This window comes from Tasmannia lanceolata, unplaced genomic scaffold, assembly GCF_043159265.1.
Source record: "Tasmannia lanceolata isolate RefF3 unplaced genomic scaffold, GAP_Taslan_0.1 ptg000007l, whole genome shotgun sequence".
Lineage (NCBI taxonomy): Eukaryota > Viridiplantae > Streptophyta > Magnoliopsida > Canellales > Winteraceae > Tasmannia > Tasmannia lanceolata.
The window spans coordinates 10,432,987-10,455,621 of record NW_027518684.1 but is presented as its reverse complement, the minus strand read 5'-3'; the positions used below and the strand labels follow the sequence as shown (position 1 = coordinate 10,455,621).

Genomic DNA, 22,635 nt, shown 5'->3' with positions numbered 1-22,635 from the left:
AAGGTCAAGACCGAACCTGTTATCTTGCTCCAAATCTTGTCCATGACCAATTTTCTCTTTGAGCTTATCCTCTGAATCTCTCAACTAGCACTTATCCTTTCCTATCACACTCTCTTCTCAAAGTCACCGTCCCGCGAGCTTGCTTGCTTCTCGCTTTGAGATCCGCTTCTAACATCGCTTAACTTGAACTTTCCAAAGCCAAAAGCAGATCTCAAACTCAAGCTAGAAGCCGAAAGCCCTACCTAGCAATTTTCTGTCAAATTTCCGCCCATAGGGTTCTACATCACATGGTATTGACTTCATTCTTATTAATGACTTCGTTCATAAATTGTTTACGTGGGTGAAGTCCAGCCTTATGGAAGTTATTTTTAAAACAAATGATGTCGGCTGCGTGATGTGTCATTGCGCCAATGTTTGGTGGAATATCCTTCTTTGTATTGCCTACCAGAGGTGTTTTATTGAGAAGATCTTAGACTTTTGGTAAATGTCAAATTGATTTTGGAGCATTGCTGGAGCTCAAACATGGAACTATACATGCCCCTGTAGCTTCCTTGCCATTTTGATGTCCATAAATATATTTTGGAATATTTTCATATAATGGATGTATTTAGTATGCGACTCAGTTTCTGCCTTCAGTGCGTGAAGCTTTCGTGAGTCTCCCTCATCTGAAATTTCTGTCTCTGCATCTACTGAAGACATCCAAGACTGGTGGTTACAGCTAATGATTCATCTTAAACACGTGCAGAGGCATCCAAGACTGGTGGTTACAGCTGATTATTCATCTTAAACAAGTGCAGAGGCATTCTAACTGGGTTTACAAGTTTTAAATCCTGAACTTGAAATTTCAGATCTGCATAATATTAATATATAATAACATCTAGATCATGCCTTGAATGTTTTATTTTGGTACTTGTTTGATCTTTTCTTATCTGTTTAGTGTGCAAGAATGTGTGGGAGGATTTGTAGTTGATCCATGAAGTGGTTTTTCCTTGGATGCAGGCGGTGGACTACGGGGTGAAAAGGCTGTGGGAATACAATAACATTGGGGTATTGCATCTAAAGCTTATCTTACTTTTTGAATGTGTATATTTGGAAATAATCTCCATGTTGTTGTAGGCATGCCTGTATAAGCTTATCTTGATCATGAACCCTCTTTTACACTGTTTTCAAACTAAAGCCTGGATTCTAAAATCCACGTATCCAAACGGCCCCTTAGGGATTGCAAGATTCCTAATCAGGAACAGCAGCATTAGCGAGAGACTTTCGCCGCCATAAGGTCGAGTAGTTTGGGGTGATTAAGTCAGTTTGCTACCAGTAACTCAGCGGCATAACTTGGGTTTTGTGTTCTTGATTGCAAGTATTGATCTTATCTGTCCCAGAATTGGAATAAATTGTTACATCATCTACTGACTTTCAAAACTTATTTGAGAAGATAAAACCTGTAAGAAACTCTCCATTCGTTCTCTGGCATTGTTATGACTTGAGAGATAAACGTTTATCTGCATCGAATGATCTCAATTATATTAGAGATAGTGCTATTTAATCAAGAAAAATCAACCTCTTTGATCAATTCATTTTTTGTTATTACTGCAGAAGAGGTATGAAGATATTCCAGTATTGGGATCAAGGCCAGCTGAAGAATGAACACTATGCTCCCACTTTGAAATTTCAACGGAACATGAACATTCGCAGATCGTTCATCAACTGTTCTCATATTTTGGGAGAATTTTTATGTTAGTCAACAAATAAGCAATTTGTATGAAGGTAACAACGCAGTAATGGCTCGTTTAAGTTGGTTTTGGTGCTAAAAAAGTCTGGCACTGGGTTCTCTACCACGCTTTGCAGTATTCATATAGGCCAAAATATTGATCGAATAGGGTCTCCCGCTTCCCTTTGATGGAAGGGTTGGAGATAGGTTTGCCATTATCCGCTTCTATCACTTAACACCCACGGGTGTCTGTGTTTTGAAGGCATCAGGACTTAAGGCCGCCTCAAAATTTGGACTGTTTATGCCCTGTTTGTTTTGGATTTTCAGAACCGATTTTAGTCTATAACTGATTGTTGGACTCAAAATTAAATTCACATTTGTGTCCAATAATCAGTCTTGGACTCACAGTCGGTTCTCATAATCTCAAACAAACAGGGATTTATAAGACACCGGCAGGGTAACTCTAAGTAGGGTGTTTAGTGAAGTGTTTCTCAAACATGCTTACAGAGTCCCCCTAGAGATTGAAATGTGCATACTGTACCACCAAGGAGACCTTGGAGATGTCACAAAGTACCTGTTTGAATTTCAGGAATTTTCTAGAAAGGTTGGAAAAGAATATTTTTTCCAAATTTCTTGCCTTTTTATCTAGACAGAGACCTTCAATTTATGATAATTTATTACCATGTACATTTAAAGTTAGCCTTAATTCACCCCCTGCTCCTCGTCACATATTAAAAAGGCACCCAATTTGTGATATTAATCTCTACGATGTCGGCTTTGAAATGAGGGACTAACAACCAGCTGTAGAGAGGGAGGTGCAAATATCAAATCAAGATGTCGGCTTATAAACAAGGGGCAAACCAACAGCTATCGAAAGCGAGGTGCATTTTTGTTGCTGATTTAACTCCTTTAAGCTATGGTCGGTCGATGGTGTAGAAAGCGAATGAAGCCAAGCCATTCAAAGGCACTTGTTTTGCATACAAAGAAGAGAATGTTGAGAGCGAATCCTCTACAAAAGAATGTTTCTTGACGCCATGGAATTCCTTCTTGGAGTTTTTGAGTCTCTAACACTCTACTACATATAGCTCTTATCTCTTCCACATCCCTTCATTTCTAGTGCAACTGTTTCATTTCCAAGAGAAATGGCCAAGCCAATATCCCTTCTGCTTAACATCTGCTTTCTCTTCACCTGCCTTTCTATGAATTCTCAGGCGTCGGATTATGTTCGGCCTCTGCCTCGAAGGATCATCACCACCCTTCATCAACAATCCGATTCTCATCCTCAACAGGTCTCTCTCTCTCTCTCTCAATTCAAAACATAACTAAAAATAATTATAAAAGAACTACTAAGTTGTTTAATCTACCACCCTAATGATCCAACGGTCAGATCTTTCTAGATTTGATCTGATATATTTCCACCATCTCTGGATAAATGTAGACTCAGAGGAAGTTCTCAGAGAAATATTTAATTTTATATTTCAATATTAATATCAAAAACTGCTTTCGGAGAATAAATTAGGGAAATGATTTCAACACAAACATGTTTTGATACAAGACCTCATGTTTCTTGTCTTTAGTATTTAAAGAGCTTTAAACTAAAAGGTACTTACGTGACAATTAAATTCTAAAAGACAAGATACATGAGCGCCTCTATTAAAACATAGTTGTGCTTATTTAGGGGTAGAATATTCGTGCTTTTTTATTTTTTTACTTGGGACAGCCTCCAGTGTATTTATAATCGGTGGAGACCGGCACCGAAATCGACCAAAACCGAAACGGTCATTTATTTCGGCCGAAATTTGACAAAAAAAAACTGTTTTTTTTAATATTAATTTAATATTTCGACCGAAATTCTGAAATTTGAATATCTGCTCTCACAAAGGACAAAGCAACAGCTATCGAAAGATATGGTCAGTTAGTCGGCACAAATATAATGTCCCTAGCATCGAAATTAGTCAATTAGTCAGAAAAACCAGAACTATCCATGTATATTAGTATTGAAAACAGTTGATTGTGAGAGCAGATATTCAAATTTTGCAAATAGCACAATAATATGAAATCAACTGCAGAATGAGTCAATGTACCTATCATAGTCAGGATCTTTACGGTCCACCTCACGGTCACGAAATATGGCAACTCTATTGTTTGTCCTATATCTAGCGACGGGCTCCTTCTCTAGCCGATTTCTACTTGATCTGCTGTTGCTAACTGTAGAAGATTCACCTGACACCCTACCAAGATTAATTTCAGGTCCTTCCACACTAGATTTCTCCTCCACCCTTGCTGGTGTCAAGGAGGGGCAGTGGTGGAAAATATCTGGCAGAGTGGATTCACCCTCTGGTTTAACCACAGAGCCCCCACCACTATTAGCACTAAATATACGGGCACGTGCTCTGTTATATTCATCTTTCCTCTCCTCCACACTTTTCGAGTGATTTGCTCTGGAAGAATGGGTATTTGCACCACTATTGGTTTGTGAGCGCTTCTGCGGCCTTTGTTTGATTGCAACCTTAGTAATGTTACTGGTGTCTTCAAATGGGAGATTTATAGGAATGTCGGCAAGACGAATCAAAGGAAGCCGGCATTCAGAAGTTTTGCGAACAACAATTCTAGAACCGGACCCATCAGGTGAATTGTTGTCCAAAATGACCATTGACTGCAGATAGTAATGCGGGGCTATACGGTGTGCTGCCAACCTTAAATAAGACGTTGGTAGTTGCTGAAACTCCAGTTGCTGTTGTGTGGGGTCACGAATGAACTTCATGACATCTTGCTCCATACGCAAAACTGGAAATGAGATAGAAATTTATTTAGCAGGATGAGGGAACTGATATATAAAAGACAACTAAAGCTAGTTACCAGAAAGCATATCCAAAATAGTTAGCCACCATCAGCTAGAAAGTAGAAATTGCTCATATTTGAATAAGAAAACACAAAAAGCATTCTTTCCCAACAAATAAGAAGAAACCTGTACAAAGAAAAGATTAGGTAAGGACAGGACCAGCTGGTTCTACTGTTCAAGCGGATTTAACAGAACCAATCAAGGCAAAAAAAAAGATTTTTCTTCCATTCAATTTCAAAAAGATGGCCAAAAAGAGAAGCTTTTTAGTCTCATTCTATGGTAACTTTATGATCAATTTCATTTTCCTTAAAGAATGGTATCCCGGATTTTGTTCTACTTCAGGTGTTCTTTGACCTTTTTTTTTTTTTCTGAAAATTTGTTCTTTGACCTTTGTTGTACCTATTTTTATCTTAGCAAAGTTTTTCGCCTATCAAAATAATTAAAGACCGACCACATGCCACTGTTTTAGAACCTAAAAAGCATGGTTGAGAGCATAGCATATAGCAGAAATAACATCAAGTCATTGAATGAGTCTGCTTAGGCCAATACATTTATATATATATATATATATATATATATATATATATATATATATATATATATATATATATATATATTATTATTTTTTTGTTTGTAAAGTAGCAACACCTATAAGCAGTTCCCCTCATTCAAGGTTTCAGGTTTTGGTTTCGGTCATAACGGAAATGAAAACATGTCATTTTAGGATAAGAATTTTGGTGGAAATCCTGTAAAATCACGGAAACTTACAAAATCATATGTCAATGATGGACATTTAATATGAAGCTTCTTGATGTGTAGAATAAGCACAACTACACACTTAAACCCATAAAGAAAACACTCATAATGGTTTAACAACATCAAACACCTAGTGACACATGCCGTCGCACATGCATGATAATTCAATGCATATCACATTTCACAGTTAAGCCAAATAATATTTATAGATATTTTAGCATGCAAAAGAAAAAATATTTATAAATATTACGTATATTAGACTTCACAAGCAATTCATATAAATATAATTATAACTCAATGCATATCACATTTCACAGTTAAGTCATATAATATTTATAGATATTACGTACATTAGACATCACAAGCAATTCATATAAATATAATTATATAACACATCCTGGGACGATGTATCCATTAATACACTTCCAAGTTTCAGTATGTATTTCAGTGGGGATGAAGGAAATATTTGGATTGTTTCGTCTTGGTTTCGGTGGAAATTTAAAACCATGCCCTCATTCCTTGGCAAAACACAGCATATGTCAACGAGCACTCCTTTAAATCAAGATAGTCACAACTTGCAAAAGAACATAGAAATTTGGAAGTTTGCCAACTATACCCAATCTAATAAAAATGATGCCATGAGAAATTTGAAGAGTCCATATCTTTATGTTGGAGTAGCAATGAGATATTGCACTAAAACATGCAAGCAATGAGCAATACAAAGCACACTCACTTAACCAACACTGATCCCATTGCTAGCCCATTCTTCTACTATTTTGATTCTTCACCATCTCCCAACAAGGACCTTGTTCTTACTATTGATATCATCCCCTTACCTCTTCCCCTACCATAAATCTTGGTTACCATCTGCAGCCAACCTCCCTCTTAGATTACGATGATATTTCATCAAGGAGTCAACAACACCGAGCGTGTATTATCGGAAGAGACTAAGACATAATAATACTACTATGAACTGGATCTTCATGCCCGTATTTGTATTGAATATAAATTAAAAGAGCAACCAAGCAAGAACACTTGAGAAACAACAAACAACTTGATACATATCGAGGACATTCTACTAGTGAGGCACTAATCCCATTCACGTGTTAGTACGTGATAGCAATATGGTGGCTTTATCCACACAAATCATATCATGCATAGGCTAATACTCCTAAGTAACCAAGATTCGTAAACAAATTGGAGTCCCATGAATAAACATTTCTTTTTCTTTCTTTCTTTTCGAATGGGAACCATATGAATAAATAGTTTAATGCATAGAATGGCGATTACTACATATCAGAAAATCAAATTAAACAAGGCATGCATTTAACTCGATGATAAAAATCACCAACATGCATAACGAGAGTGTATCTCCATATTCCTCAAAAGCACACCGCCTCCACCATTGTAGAGAATTGCTGCTAAGGTTTCTTCAAATATAAAATGCACTGAATTTTAACAAAAATAAGTCATGAAATTAGAATAGGTATTCTATTGAATGGAACTCCCTTCTTAACAAGAGACCTTGTCTAAACAAGATGATGGCATGGATCTTAAGGTAGACAAATCAAGCCATGAGTACAAGCAAATGTCCATATGAGCTTCTCACAAGACCAGGGGCGCGATTTCTCGAACTTTTGCTTTTGGTCATGAGAGGGTTATCAAAAAGATCAAAACTGGGATGGCTTTCTTGTTTACATGATTTCTATAGTTCTCATTTATGTAACTCTGCAACTTCCTTGTAATCCTTATCACGTTCATATTAAATTAAATACGAATATATATATATATGAGGAAACTGTTAAGCTCACCAAACTTATGGTGAGCTAGCTTGCCCAATCACATGGGGGCCCACTCTGTTAGGATGATCCAAACCATTCATTTGAAAGTCCCTTACATAGATGGGGGGTGTACCAAAAATCAGCTCCATAGGATCATCCTAACCCCTCCATTTGTGGAGGACAAAAAATGGAGAGATACAAATCTGCCAATAATATATATCATTATAAATTGAAGGTCCCTCTTAGAAAAAAAGGAAAAAAAGAAAAGAAAAGAAAAGCCTTGAACTGTTTGTTTATGTCAGTTTTCTCAGTTGTAATCAGGAGATGGGAAAGCAATAAATTTTTAAAAGTTTTTCTTTTCCAATAATTCGTGCAAACCAAATAGGAGATTTCTAGAAAAATATTTCTCGGGCAAAAACATTTTTAGAAAATTATTTTTGTTTCCATGATTTAGAGAAAAAATGAAATGATTATGAGAAAAATGATATTGTTATGTCTTATTTAGAGGGATATAACTATAAGGGCCCGTTTGGATACCTCATGCATTTGTATTTTGATTTGAATTTGAGTTTTGGATACAAAATACATCAATCATCGTCATGATCATGTTTTAAGAGAGAGAGATAGAGAGAGAGAGGGAAGGAGGGAGGGATATCTCGCTGCTGCCGGAGCAACCTCGAGGAGCAGCGACGGTGAAGGAAGTTGCCACAAATATTGATTTCCAAATATTGTCTCGCAAAACAGATTTGAAAATCGGAATTTTTTGCACTGTTGTAGTTGATTTGGAAATCTAAGGATCTGATCCAGTTCAAAATATCAAATAAATCCAAATCTAAATCTTGTGGGTATCCAAACGTGGCCTAAAGGTATTTGATAGGAACCATCTCAAAAGACATTTTCGCAAGCCGGTTTGTGCATGAGAGAGCAACCACCTAATGAATAAGACAAAATCTGTTGAAAAGTGAGCCTGTGTGTGTTACGTGCCTAATCGGCCGTAACACAAATAAACAAAATAAAAATGAAGACTAGGGAAGATGACGGTTGATTCGAGGCAACCGGGACCTCCTAATGGCCCGGTTTGAGAGGAGCCATTACTCTCCTAGAAACATACTCTCTATTTTGCTGTAAATTCTCTTCACCTTTATTAATGATAAACATGCCCTTTAAATAGAGCAACTACAACCCACGTTTGCAGTTACATGGATAATAGCATAACCCAAAAGATAGGAAACAATGAGAAAAATAAGGAAAAGTAATATCAGCCACGATTCCTAGTAACAACTACAACTTTAAATAACTCAAATAAAATATTTAAAAGCCTAAAACTTAGGAGATTTATTTGGGGAAGATTTTCCATCCGTTTTTTGGAGAATCTAGATTCGGCACGCATCATTCCTTCCCCCTTGAAACAACCTTTTTCCTCAAGGTTGAATTCCTTACTGGAGAAAATACTTCAATCTACCGGGGTCCCAATAGGGCATAGTTTTGTTGAAAAATATTGGCTTTTCATGATCTTCAAAAATGGTGGTCGTGATCATTCAAACCCCGCCTTCAAAATCAATTGTGATTGAGGTTGGAAAGGAATATGATTTTTCAATGAGCCCCATCACAATTAAAGAAGGATGGAATAGTTGAACAAACTCAATATGCTTTTCGGCAATGTGTTCAACTAGCCCATCCTTGACGTCATCTGCTCGAACAACAACATTTTCAAGATTCTTTTCTTCTTCGTCTTTGCACATTTCCTCGATTAATATGCTGATTTTGTCCAAGCCTTCTTTAAATCACCGTTGCTCTTCTATCCTTTTCGAAAAAGGACGCTTTGAGCTTTTGAAAATCTTCATACACGGAATCCAAAATCTCGCGGAATGGAGCCATGGCGCAGGACCGACTGCTCTGACACCAAGTTTTACGTGCCTAATCGGCCGTAACACAAATAAACAAAATAAAAAGGAAGAATAGGGAAGATGATGGTTGATTCAAAGCAACCGGGACTTCCTAATGGCTCGGTTCGAGAGGAGACATTACTCTCCTAGAAACATAGTCTCTATTTTGTTGTAAATTATCTTCACCTTTATTAATGACAAACATGCCCTTTAAATAGAGCAACTACAGCCCACGTTTTGCAGTTACATGGATAATAGCATAACGCAAAAGATAGGGAACAATGAGAAAAATAAGGAAAAGTAATATCAACCACCATTCCTAGTAACAACTACAACTTTAAATAACTCAAATAAAATATTTAAAAGCCTAAAACTTAGGAGATTTATTTGGGGAAGATTTTCCATCCGTTTTTTGGAGAATCTAGATTCGGCACGCATCATTCCTTCCCCCTTGAAACAACCTTTTTCCTCAAGGTTGAATTCCTTACTGGAGAAAATACTTCAATCTACCGGGGTCCCAAATCCTATTGGGCATAGTTTTGTTGAAAAACATTGGCTTTTCATGATCTTCAAAAATGGTGGTCGTGATCATTCAAACCCCGCCTTCAAAATCAATTGTGATTGAGGTTGGAAAGGAATATGATTTTTCAATGAGCCCCATCACAATTAAAGAAGGATGGAATAGTTGAACAAACTCAATATGCTTTTCGGCAATGTGTTCAACTAGCCCATCCTTGACGTCATCTGCTCGAACAACAACATTTTCAAGATTCTTTTCTTCTTCGTCTTTGCACATTTCCTCGATTAATATGCTGATTTTGTCCAAGCCTTCTTTAAATCACCGTTGCTCTTCTATCCTTTTCGAAAAAGGACGCTTTGAGCTTTTGAAAATCTTCATACACGGAATCCAAAATCTCGCGGAATGGAGCCATGGCGCAGGACCGACTGCTCTGACACCAAGTTTTACGTGCCTAATCGGCCGTAACACAAATAAACAAAATAAAAAGGAAGAATAGGGAAGATGATGGTTGATTCAAAGCAACCGGGACCTCCTAATGGCTCGGTTCGAGAGGAGACATTACTCTCCTAGAAACATAGTCTCTATTTTGTTGTAAATTATCTTCACCTTTATTAATGACAAACATGCCCTTTAAATAGAGCAACTACAGCCCACGTTTTGCAGTTACATGGATAATAGCATAACGCAAAAGATAGGGAACAATGAGAAAAATAAGGAAAAGTAATATCAACCACCATTCCTAGTAACAACTACAACTTTAAATAACTCAAATAAAATATTTAAAAGCCTAAAACTTAGGAGATTTATTCGGGGAAGATTTTCCATCCGTTTTTTGGAGAATCGATATTCGGCACGCATCAGTGTGGTTGCACTCTCATGTAACAGCCGGCCTGCGAAATGCCTTCGGGGATGGTCCCTAGGAAATCACCAATAAATTGAAGGTGCTATCAATAAAAACTTGAGTTGCAGTTATTCAAGTTACATTTTGTTTTAGTAAATGATTTTAGCACTCCAATGTTTTGACATGTCGCGAAAGTAGCATGTCTTTTTTGTTTTTAATTTGTGGTGTTGGAGCTTTTTGGGAACTGTAAATAACCTTTTGACAGCCCTTTAAATACTAAAAGATCAGAAGCTTGTGTGACATATCAAAACATTGGAGTGCTAAAATCATTTTTCCTATTTTGTCTGTATAAACAAACAATGAAAAAGCAGGAAATTCTGGAAAAGTTTTTCTTTTCCAAACTTTATCAAAAAAATCCCGCAATCCAAGAATGGCCTCAGTAATTTGAATTTTCCTAACAGTGAGACAATAAGAAGAGAAATTTTCAATTGATTTAGAGGGGTGTGATGTGGCTTGGAAGAATAGAAAAGGGGAGGGTGTCTTCACAAAATTATAAGGCATGATTTAGGGCATAATGATAATGTGTTTATGTCTATTTTCTAGGATATGCTTATAATCGTCTAATCAAAGCAATATTTTGGCTATGGTGTCAACGAATCCACTTCAAATCGGATCCACCTATGCCTCAATCATGACCCATTCAAATCCCTCAACTGTCATATCAGATTCAGTGTGTTCTTCGGATCCTACTTCTTCTGTCTCAGTCATGATCTATTTCAAATGGGACCATCCGTTAGAGTGTCCCAGTAGGTTCTATTTAAATTGTACACAGTTAGAATGTCCAGTCCACTATTAGGGTATTTATGCAATTTATTCAGATAAATTAGCCTTTTCTCTTTGACTAATCTATAGTTCTAAATAAGATAATGCATGTAAACAATAAAACTCATATAAAATACATAAAAGAATACCTAATGAAATCGTACAACAACAGAATTCAATGAAAAAGGTAAAAAATTGTATCATTGTGATTTGTGATTATGTAAAATTAACGGCACAGACAAAACGGAAAAAAAGAAACAAGAATTCCTTCATGAGATAGTGTGAAGGTTTGAGCTTTTTATTAAGTTCCCAAATCTAGAGTCCAAAATGAGCAGTGTCCTTACCATCAATGCTTATTTAACTATTCCTTCTTGATTTAAACAGTGAGACATTGTTTAGACTTTAGATTGTAGGAAAAACGTTTTTTGTGGAAAAATCTTCCCAGGAAATTTTTTTTCGTTTCCATGATTTAGAGGGAAATGATATAGTTATGACTTTTTTGAATGGTTGTTGACTTAAGAGGGCGTCTCCAAATATAAGGAATTGTTTGCTTCAATTCGAAAACTGATTAAGGATGAAGATACCATATTTCTATTAGCCCAGCCTCAAGAAGATGAGGTGAAGATGGTGGTATTTAGCATACCTATGGACGCCTTTGAAGGTATTGGCTTGGATATAGTAAAAAAGGATGTGGTCAACGCCGTTTCTCAATTTTGAATAGCAGTAAGTTGTCTAGAGCTTATACTCATGTTTATGATTGTTGAGAAAATCCGCTGGGTAAACCAATCCGATCGCGCACAAATTAAACGGAAAAGGAAAAAATAACACAAGCAAACCACAAGATGAACACCAAGATTTTATGTGGTTCAGCCAAGCCTACTCCACGGGTGAGAAACACGATATTCCACTATTAGAAAAAACAATATACAAGGATTACAATGGATTTAAGCCAAAACCCACAACCCGCAACCCTTTCCTTGCTTCTCAAACCCAAGACCGTACACCGAGAGAAACCCTGAAAAAGAACCCAAGAAAAACCCCGAGAAGAAAAACCGCTTCTCATCCAACAGCAGCGCACTTTTTAAGGAGCTGCTGCTGGATCAAATATCAAGGGCGGTACTTCTTTCGTACCGCCAATATTGACATGTATGCGCATTCACCGTATAATTTCTCACATGTTTATAACCATCATTCCAGAGATTGGAAATCCCAAAAGCTTCTCGGACTTTAGGCATATTGGCTTTATGTAATTTCTGATATAAAATCATATCTATGCTAATAGCCATTCGTCTTGGTAATGTTTCTAAAATAATATCCCATGGACAAGGGACTTTTATGAAAGGAAGACATATTATCAACAGCATATCTGTTGTCCAAGGAACTTATGCAAAGGTTGAACAGCAAAGTGAGGGGTGATAATATCTTGAAGCTAGATATGATAAAGGCCTATGATATGATGAACTGGGATTTTCTTCGAAAAGTATTGGAATCATTTGGCTTTAGCGAAGATTGTAAAATCTGATTAATGGAATGAAAAGCAACTTTTTGTTTTCAATTTTAATAAATGTAGAACCAAAAGGCCCTCTAGGGGACTTATACAAGGAGACCCTTTATCCCCTCTTCTGTTTATAACGGAAGAGGTTTTGAATAGGGGTTTGAAGAGTGATTTTCATGATGAAAAGGCCACTATCACATGTCAAGAGGGTTTGTTCTGACTACCCACAGCTTATTTGATGATTTGTTTTTAAAATTTCACTCGTTCAAAAACAATGAGAAGCAAGAATACTCAACCTATGACAAGGAGTTCTATGTAGTGGTGCAAGCTTTGCATTATTGGAGACAATATCTTATACCCAAGGAATTTTCTTTATGTTCTAACCATGAAGCACTGAGCTATATCAATGCAGAGAAGAAGTTGAGCGATAGACATGCCAAATGGGTTTCCCTTTTGCAGGTGTATACTTTTGTTGTCAAGCAAAAGGCAAGTGCAGAGAATGAGGTTGTTGATGTGGCTAGCTAGTTGTGTTGCTCATGCACTTATTATCATCATACTATGGCAATCCAGGTTATTTTCTTCGACTTGCTTAAGTGAGATTATCCTTCGTATCACGGCTTCAATATTGTCTATGCTGAATTGCTAGCAGGCCAACAATCCTCTTATCTTGATTTCTCATTGTACGATGGTTATCTTTTGAAGGAAACTCATTTATGCCTTCACAACACTTCACTCTAGATGAGATGATATGGGAATTACACGTGGGTGGAGCAGTAGAACATTTTGGTAGAGAAAAGACCATCGCAATGGTTGAAGATCGACTTTCTTGGCCTAGTCAGAAGCGTGATGTGGCTAAGGTTGGTAGGCAATGTCACTCATGTCAGTTAGACAAAGGGAGGAAGCAGAATACTGGTCTCTACAATCCTCTTCCTATCCCATACGAACTTTGGCAGGATCTAAGCATATATTTTGTCCCTGGATTGCCTAAGTCCTTAAGTGAGCAAGATTCTATATATGATGTGGTTGATCGTTTCTCCAAGATGACTCATTTTATGCCATGTAGCAAGACAATTGATACTATTCACATTGTGCATCCTTTTTTAACGAAGTTGTGTGACTACATGAGTGCCAAGTACCATTGTCTCAGATTGTGACATCAAGTTCATGAGTTATTTTTGCTATAACCTGTGGCGTATCTTGGGTATCAAGAAATTTTCTTCAATGTTTCATTCACAGACCAACGATCAAACAGAGGTTGTGAATAGAAGCTTGGGTAATCTCTTGAGATGTTTGGTGCATGATCATGTTAAGCAGTGGAATCTTATTCTACCGACAGCTGAATTTTCTACACCAGTCACATCCCTTTTGAGATTGTGATGGGAATTCAACCTCAATTGATTTGGTTCCTTTTCCTCTTGAAGTGAGACCAAGTGATAATGTATACAACTTTGGTACTCAAATCAAGTAGACTCATGATGATGTTAGGAGCATTGTAGGAATGAGTCATATAAGTCGCAAGCTGATTTACATTGCAGGTTCACTGAGTTTAATGAGAGTGACATGGTCATGATTAGCATACGTTGTGGCACTTCTATAAGGATGTCGATTGGGGTACAGAGAAGAAGTGATGAACATTTCTGTAAGAAACTAATTAAATGTCTCTAAGTAAAGGCATAATCATTATCAAGTCAAACATAATTTGTGAAGTAGCCATCTCCAACATAAAGATTATCACGTTTCACATAATACATGAGAACATACCTAAATCTCCTATCACATGTTGTGGCACTTCTATAAGGATATCAATTGGAGTACAGAGGAGAAGTGATGGAAATTGGTGCAAGAAACTAATTAAATGTCTCAAGGTGGAAAGCATGATGAAGTGACAGTAAATTGAGGTTAGGTGGTTGGTTCATTGCAAACTTAAAACAATGGTTTTAAATTTCGGTTTCGGCTAAAATTTCAGACTTATCCGAAACCGAAATTTCAGCCGAAATCCTGAAATTTCAGTGATTTCAATCGAAACTTTGTGAAAGAATAAAAAATTAATATTTTTTAACAAATTTCGCCGAAATTGCTGAAATTAACGAAATTTCAACTGAAATTTTGTAAATTTCGGCTTTTTCGGTTTTGGAACGTTTCGGTTTCGGTCTTAACCGAAATTTCGGATTTCGGTCGAAATTTAAAACCCTGCTTAAAACTGATCATGGGCAGTACCTAATAAGGGGAGTGGTAGCAAGAATGAAATTTTGAGAAATCACCGCTTCCAAGACCACCATTAAGAGTGAATGAGCACATCAAGTCTACCACAATTTTGTCTGCATCCAACACCACAAGATCAGCCATCATGATAGCAACCAAGGTAAGATCCACAATGAGAATAACATGTTCTACAAAAATATGGGTGAGCATAAAAGGTAGTGAATTCTAAATTGCATTCGCCAATTGAATTGCACCACACAGAATTCATTGGGGGTTACATATGGGGCATGTTAGAAACAGATGGGACAGACATTCGGTTCAAGGCCAAGTCCATCCAGAACAAAAATCTTCACCATTAAATAAAATGCATTAGATAACTGCAAAAGAGCCACAGATTCCTTTGAATCTGATTCTATTTGGCACCATTATGATGATGTGAGCCCCACGTGGGAACTTGGATGATGGCTTAGTGTTTTAGGAGTCTTAGCAGTTGTAGTCTGTCTATTTACTTCTATTAGTATTGCTGCTAGATTTAGTTGCTTTGACTTTTCTTTAGCTCTTATGGGCCGTTTGGATATGCGGATTTTAGAATCCGGGATTTCTTCAAAATTGTAGCTAAGAGACAAGAGAAGAAGCGGATCAGCCGTCGTTTTTGTCTCGTTTTTTACTTCTCGCCCTTCTTTCCGTCAGCAAGAGCAAGAGAGTAGCAGATCCTCCCATATTTCCAGGTTTTAGAGATCTCAGGATGCAGGAGAGATTTTTAAAACCTGAATCTCTCACTTAAAATCCAAGAAACGCGCTGTCAGGACAGCATACAGCAGCTTGATCATGAACCCTCTTTTACACTGTTTTCAAACTAAAAACCCGGATTCTAAAATCCGGGTATCCAAACGGCCCCTTAAAGTTAGAGGCATTTTTTGGAATTTCATTAAAAGTAGGGTTGCATGTGAAGAGTGGTATGAATAGTAAAACCCTATATAAGCTTATGTTTGCTTCAATTTATTATTATTGAATGAAGATTTATAGAATTTTTGCTGATGCTAAAGTGTGTGATTGCGTCTCTAGGTGAGAGTACCTAAGCCTAAGTGTGATTGCATCCCTTGGTAAGAATACCTAACTCTATGTGCGGTTGCTTGGGTTTCTCTCCTTATTTCTCTTTCTCCTGCTATTTTCTATTCTTTTTTTTTTTGATGCGTAAGCTGGGGTTTGGCGGGGACCCCTACCGGTTTATTAGAATATGAAAGATAATACATTCAGCAAACAAGGCAAAACCCTATCATAAGAATAGGGACACATACTAAGAAAACAAAGGCAAGACTTATCCTTAGAAATGATATACTAAGGAAAAGAGGAAGCACAACGAATCTCAAGAACCACTAATAGCCAAGGGCATCTATCATCCTCTTACTCAGCTTCTTAGCTCTCTGGCTCTTCCGTAAATTCTGATGGTTCTTTCTACTCACCTCATGCCATGCTTCACTTTCATGCGGTTGCGAGGCGGCGATGGTGTGGTGACCAATAGGTTCAGCAGAGGGAGCATCTGGATGTTCCTTTGAAAGATTTTCAACTTCATCATCTTTATCATCCTTATCATCTTTCTTCTCTTCTTTGTAACTATCAAGAATAGCATAGGAGTTGGAAGTCTGAACTTCATGGGTTTTTGCTATATGAACTTCTCTCAGATTAGGTGGCACTTCACTTCTTTCTCTGTTTGAAGGCTTGAGATGGTAGGGAGTTGAACGACTGATGTCTCTAGAGGGGCTATCCAAGGAAGGGTTATCATTTAAGTTTTCAACAGGATCAGATTCATTACTCTTTCGAACAGGTTTCCACACCTTTTTGCCTTGTACTGGCTTTGGGATAGAAAGGAGACTGCAATTCTCCAAAGAGTGGGGGAAATCTTTGCAATTTGTACAGGTTTTGGGTTTCCAGTCATAGACTATGTTTTGGACTATGTCTCCCGAGGAAGATTTGAGCGTAATAGAGTCAAGAAGCTGCTGTGCAGCACTAACTTGGACACAAATTCGAGCAAAATTCAGCCTTGATGCCTCAGCTGTTTTGGTATCCGTGTAGAGAGGTTTTCCAATTAGGCTGGCAATGCGGCTCAAACAATGCGAAGACCAAAATTTAAGGTGCGGCCCAGGTAGACGGATCCAAACCGGAACTTCGGAGAGATGCTGTTTTTCCATGTGGGAACTAGGGTCCCATCGTTGAAGGATTAGAGGCCTTCCTCCGTAGTTGTGGGATGTATCTTCAAGGACCCAGGAACAATCTTCAGGATTTGAAAATTTGAAGAAAAAAAATCCATTTTCAAGAGTATACAGTTGTAGATCCCCCATTAACTTCCGCTTCAAAAAAAAAAAGATCCCCCATTAACTTCCACTTCCAAGAAAGGCTTTCCTTTAGGGCCATGAAATAGGGTCTTCTACCCAAGAAGAATCCTACCAAACAGTTTTCCCATAGATCCTCAGCTTCCTTTGTCTCCTCATCCTTGAATAAAAACTCAAAGCTTTCTTTTTCTTTTTCTGCTGGAATGATATACTTGAGCTACTCTCTCTCTCTCTCTCTCTCTCTCTCTCTCTCTCTTGAATAGCTTATTTACTTATTTTCTCTGCACAAATCTCATCTAACAACATCCTTAGACCCCTCTTTTCCTTCTCTTAACATTCATTAAATCCTAGTTATAAATCTTAATCAAATCCCAACTTATAATTCATTCAGCAACCATATTTTCCCAAAACCAGAAATCAGCCAGCCTAAAAGGCCCATCAAAACCTTAGAGAAAAAGAATCTTAAGCAGCTACCCACCTTCCCTTTGATGTTCCCTACATCCCTTTCATGCCCCTTCTGTCCATATTCCATCTAGAAACCCAGACCCTCATTGACATTCTCCGCAGAATATTTTGAACCAGAATTATAATTCTCTTTTAAAACATCAGTTCTTAACCTGACTCCTAGAATCCTTAATCAAACAGTAAACCAATGCATTGGTTGCTTGTTCTACTTTGTGGAGAAAGTATTCAACCATAATTACTGAATCAAAGATCCTACATCAATGCATACATTAGTTTACAATACAGAGAAAGAAGAAACAGTAATGTAATATAGCACAGCTTCGCACAAAATGCAAGGTCTAGACTCTAGACTGTTATAGAAATACAAAAAGATGAATGGATATCAGCAGAACACGAGGTGAGTTTTTATTCTCTCCACAGACTTCTTTCAATAATAATCAGCAAAAGACTGTTATTATACACAGCACTTGGGCCCAAATTTTGGAATCACATTTTCAAATACCAATCTCATATTGACATGTGGTTTCAATTTTACATTTAGTGCCCAGCACTACTTTGGGTGGCACCCGTTTTTTAAATGAAACAATGAAAAATATTTCCTGAAGCAATTTTTTCCGTGGGAAACTACAATTACAACGTGAACATGTGAACTGAGGCTCGAAAGCAATCAAATGATTCCTGGGAATCAAGAGTTTCAAATCGAAACAAACTCAATGATATATGACCATAGGAGGAATCTTGAACCCAGAGTTTTTAAGGAATGGTATTACCTGTGGTCTCTCAACTAAATCGTGGTAAAAGGAGTACTCTGCCTCATAATCATGTAAATCAAACTCAGCTCTCTGGTTGGTATGACAATGATGCTTTACTAATTCTGATTTTCCAAACCCAAAAACACTAACCTTCTCGCAGATTCCCAATGCAAGCATGATGGCTTGCATCCCTGAAGAGTAATGAAACATCATAGTATCATGGTAAGCACCCCATTGTTCTGGGGGCTTCCCTGTCTCCTCCACAAATTGTTTCAGTGAATAATACTTCACAATCCTTGTACACAAGACATCGAGCCGGGGATCTGTAATGAGCAATGGGGCCTTGTGTGATCCATTGCAGATCACATAGTCCATGAAATGCACAGGTTGGCATATGTACATAATCATCGGCACTTTTTCACCATACGGATGACAGAAACAGCCTTGTCTACGTGAGCACAAGTGCAGGATATTACTGTTTACAAATGCAATGTTGGTTTTTGAACCCACATGTCGCTCATACCCCGCAGTCTGGGCATTGTTCAATCTGATCACAATCTCATGGCTGTCAATGAATGCACCACTCTCATTCTTCAGTAGAATCCCACTATTGCCAACAACAGCACAAGACCCATATGGGCGATTGGAACCCACAAAACCATAATGCTGATCGAGAGGACGCTTAACAAGATCGATCAAATCCAACATGATTTCGGGTTGGAATCGCTTAGTATGAATCCAATCACGCAGAGACGTGCGAATTTCTGGCCAGAACTTTGAATGCTTTAGAGAATCAGGGTGGATTGGGTTTCTTCTAAAAGATAACTTTGAATGCTTTAGAGAATCAGGGTGGATTGGGTTTCTTCTAAAAGATCTCAACTGCACATCATTTTGATTGTTTCCCCTTTGGGACGAGATGGAACGATGATGAGCCTGACCGCCAAAATTATCTCCCAGCAACTGATCAATCTGTTCTCTTGATTCTTGCTCTCCGATGTCATTTGCCGCAAATGCAAGCAGAGTCTTGTTAGTGAGCAGAGTCTTGTTAAAGACAAGTGGAAGACGAGAAATGAAATTCGCGCGAAATGCCTCTCTGCAACTCAGTGCAGTGCATATTGCAAACAAGAGAATAAAACAGAACGTTTGACGAATATGTCGTTTCATTGGAGCCAAAGTCTCGTATTTAAATACCAAGGAGTAATGTTAAAAATTTGCTAAGTAAAGAGTAGAATCCTAACCAAATATCTCAAAGTAAAAGTATCAACATCTTCACAGCAATGCCAGCATTGTAAAAAAAGATAAATTCCTGAAAACAAGATACAAAGCGCAAAAATTCAATAAAGTAATAGCTACAAATCAACAAAGAAAGCAGTAACCCCAACCCATATATCTTTAAGTGAAAATTCAACAAAATAGATCTCAACCAAGGTGGAAACCGCTAAAACTCGTCACAGTTGGTAAAAAAAAAAAAATCTAAAACTGAAGAATAAACCAGAGATCTTGAAGTGGGAATCTCGCCATATTATTAATCAAAAGATTAATAAAAACAATAGCTATGGAGGAGAAAAGCAGAACTAAGTCACAATAAAAGTCAAAAACCCTTTCAGTCCCGCCAACCATTTCTCCAAAAGGTGCACAAAATCCAACAGCAAGTTGAAGAAAATAAAAGCACCAAAACACACAAGAAAACCCAAAAAAATGGATACTCTAGAATCTAAACTATGTATCTTAGAGTGAAAACATAAAGGTTTATCTATAAGAGGAGAAAAAGAAGGATTTGGAAATCCAAGAATGGAGAAGAAGAAATGAAGAGTGAAATAATCAGATTTTGGGAATTATACCACTCGGCTTACAATAGATTATCGAAGCCAGGAGAGGGAAAGATCTCGTCGAGCTCCTTGTTTTTGTCCAAGCTGAGGAGATGTGATTTTCTAGTCGTCTATTTATAAATCCTTGACAGAGAGAGCGCCAAGAAGACGTGATTTTCAATTCCTCCATTTATAAATAACGGACAGAGAGAGAGAGAGAGACGTGATTTTCAATTTTGGATTGCATGGAAAAACATTTCACGGTAAAGTTTTCTTTGGAATTTTTTTTCTTTCCACAATTTAGAGGGAAATAATATCATTATGGTTCATGTAGAGAGATATATTATTATAAATTGAAGGTGCTTCTAGAGAAAAATTGAATAGGATTGGTTCAAGCTATTTTTTCATGTTTTCATGTGTAAAAACAAGTAGGAAATTTTAAAAATATTTTTCCTTTCCAAACTTTTCCTGAAAATTCCTACAATCCCAATAAGGCCTTAATTTATTGAGACATCCCTCTAAATTAACTATAATCATGTTGTTTCCCTACAAATGCGGAAAGAACAAAAAAAATCCTTAGAGGAAATGTTTTTCTTGCGATCGAAACAGGGTTCGAGGTAAATGATACTTCCACCCTTTTATCCACATTGTCACTCCCTTCGAACTTGTTTTTTCTTCATTTTCAGAAAAGATTAACAAAAGAGGGGTGGAAATATCATTTCCCTTTCTAATATTACTATTAAGATTAAATTAAGGTATGTAAGATGATACCTTTCCATGTGTTTAGCTACAAGCCTACAAGTGATTATTTTAGTGATTATTTTAGGCTTTTGACATAATTGGGTCAACTTAGGAAGTAAATACCTCCCTCGGTTGCCCTGATAACCAACCTTGGATCCAAGATGACAAGACTTTGCGTGTGGTCAAAAACTTCGATCTAGGGGGGATCATGACTCGACCCACATGATCCTAAGCCCGTGTCTAAACATCATCCAATGCGTAAGATTGTGTTGAAAAATTCAACTCTTTGGATCCACTTAGAAAAACCCTGAGATCCAAGGCATGTTTGTTATGGAATTAGAGATTCGATTTTGAGTCTAAAACTGATTCTTAGCCAAATGAGGCATTTGGTTCGGTGTAGTTAATTTGGATCTTTGCTGCGATGTGGAATCGATTTGAATCCAAAATCAATTGTACTTAAATGCCCACTATTAAACATGCCTTCTTTAGGGTTCTGCCAAGAAAAGCTAACCGTTGATTTTTGTAGTCATCTACCTTACACATGAGATGTTCCTTCAAGACGAGACCAAGATCATGTAGGTATCCTTATGATGGTCTGTAATATTAAGTATTGGATTTTGAGTCCAAAATTATTGAACTTAAAATTAAACGTAAATTTGAGTCCAATCATCAGTTTTGGACTCACTAATTAATTGCTTCTCAAAATCCAAAACAAATAGGGCCTAAGCAATTCAAACCATTAGATCAATGGACTTTCGTTTGTTGAGTGTGATTCCAACATTAGGTTAACTAAGTCAGGAGGTTGGAAACGAAACCGGTTTGGAATTAGAGGGGCGAGGGGCAAGCATGGTTTAAAATTTCGACCGAAAACCGAAATTTCGGATTCTGTGCCCCACGATGAATGAAATTTCCTTAGATTTTTTAATTCAATATTTAATCTAATGTATTCCATTCCGTTCATAAGGAAATCAGATTCAGGCAATCCAAGTGCATTGATTTTTTAAGATAAAATTGTCCAAGGAGAGTAACCAAGGATTTCTATTACCGGGGAAAGCAACCCCAATAGAAAAATGTCAATATCAAATCAACGGGAAAGGAATGAAGATCTCTCTCTATCATAAGAGATTATTTGCCTAAAAAAATAAGAAGTAAACATCTTGGTGGCAAATTTGCAGACCCTCATTTTAAGGAGGAAGAGCCGCCTATGGAATAATTTATATTCAATAAAGATGAATGATAGAATGAAGGACTCCCTTGCAAAAGTCAGCTTAAAGGACGCCCCTATTGGCTGATTTCTTAAAAATCAACATGGTTTGGACTTTTTTAGGCGCCATCCTACATTTTTAGGCGCATCACCATGTTGACTTTTAAGACATTAGCCAACAGGGGCGCCCTTGAAGCTGATTTTTGCAAGGGTGCCCTTTATTCTATCATTCCTCATAAAAAATCAAATGAATAACTTAAAGCCAGCTATGAGGTGGATCTTCACGCCTGAAAACTATGGCCGCCCATTGTGATTTGAAAAATCGGCTTAATGCTCTCTAATAATAAATAATAAATAATTATATAATATAGTTTAACTAGGTTTGAGTTTGGAAATGAGAAAGAATCATCATTGATTGTAACGTTGAAGTTTTCTTCTTCTCTTTGACATTGCACCAAAACTATGCAATATATTTTGTAGGG

General features: G+C 37.3%; 1 long non-coding RNA gene and 1 pseudogene across 1 annotated transcript; one reads left to right on the top strand and one right to left on the bottom strand.

Annotated features, from left to right (window-relative positions):
• The first annotated feature begins 298 nt into the window (after window positions 1–298).
• Window positions 299–1,832, top strand: LOC143881838 (uncharacterized). The gene is made up of 3 exons (XR_013252029.1): window positions 299–906; window positions 1,000–1,047; window positions 1,594–1,832. It is a non-coding gene; the product is annotated as an uncharacterized LOC143881838 (long non-coding RNA).
• A 16,055-nt stretch (window positions 1,833–17,887) lies between these two features.
• LOC143880953 (beta-1,6-galactosyltransferase GALT29A pseudogene) lies at window positions 17,888–20,303 on the bottom strand (annotated as a pseudogene).
• Window positions 20,304–22,635: the final 2,332 nt, after the last annotated feature.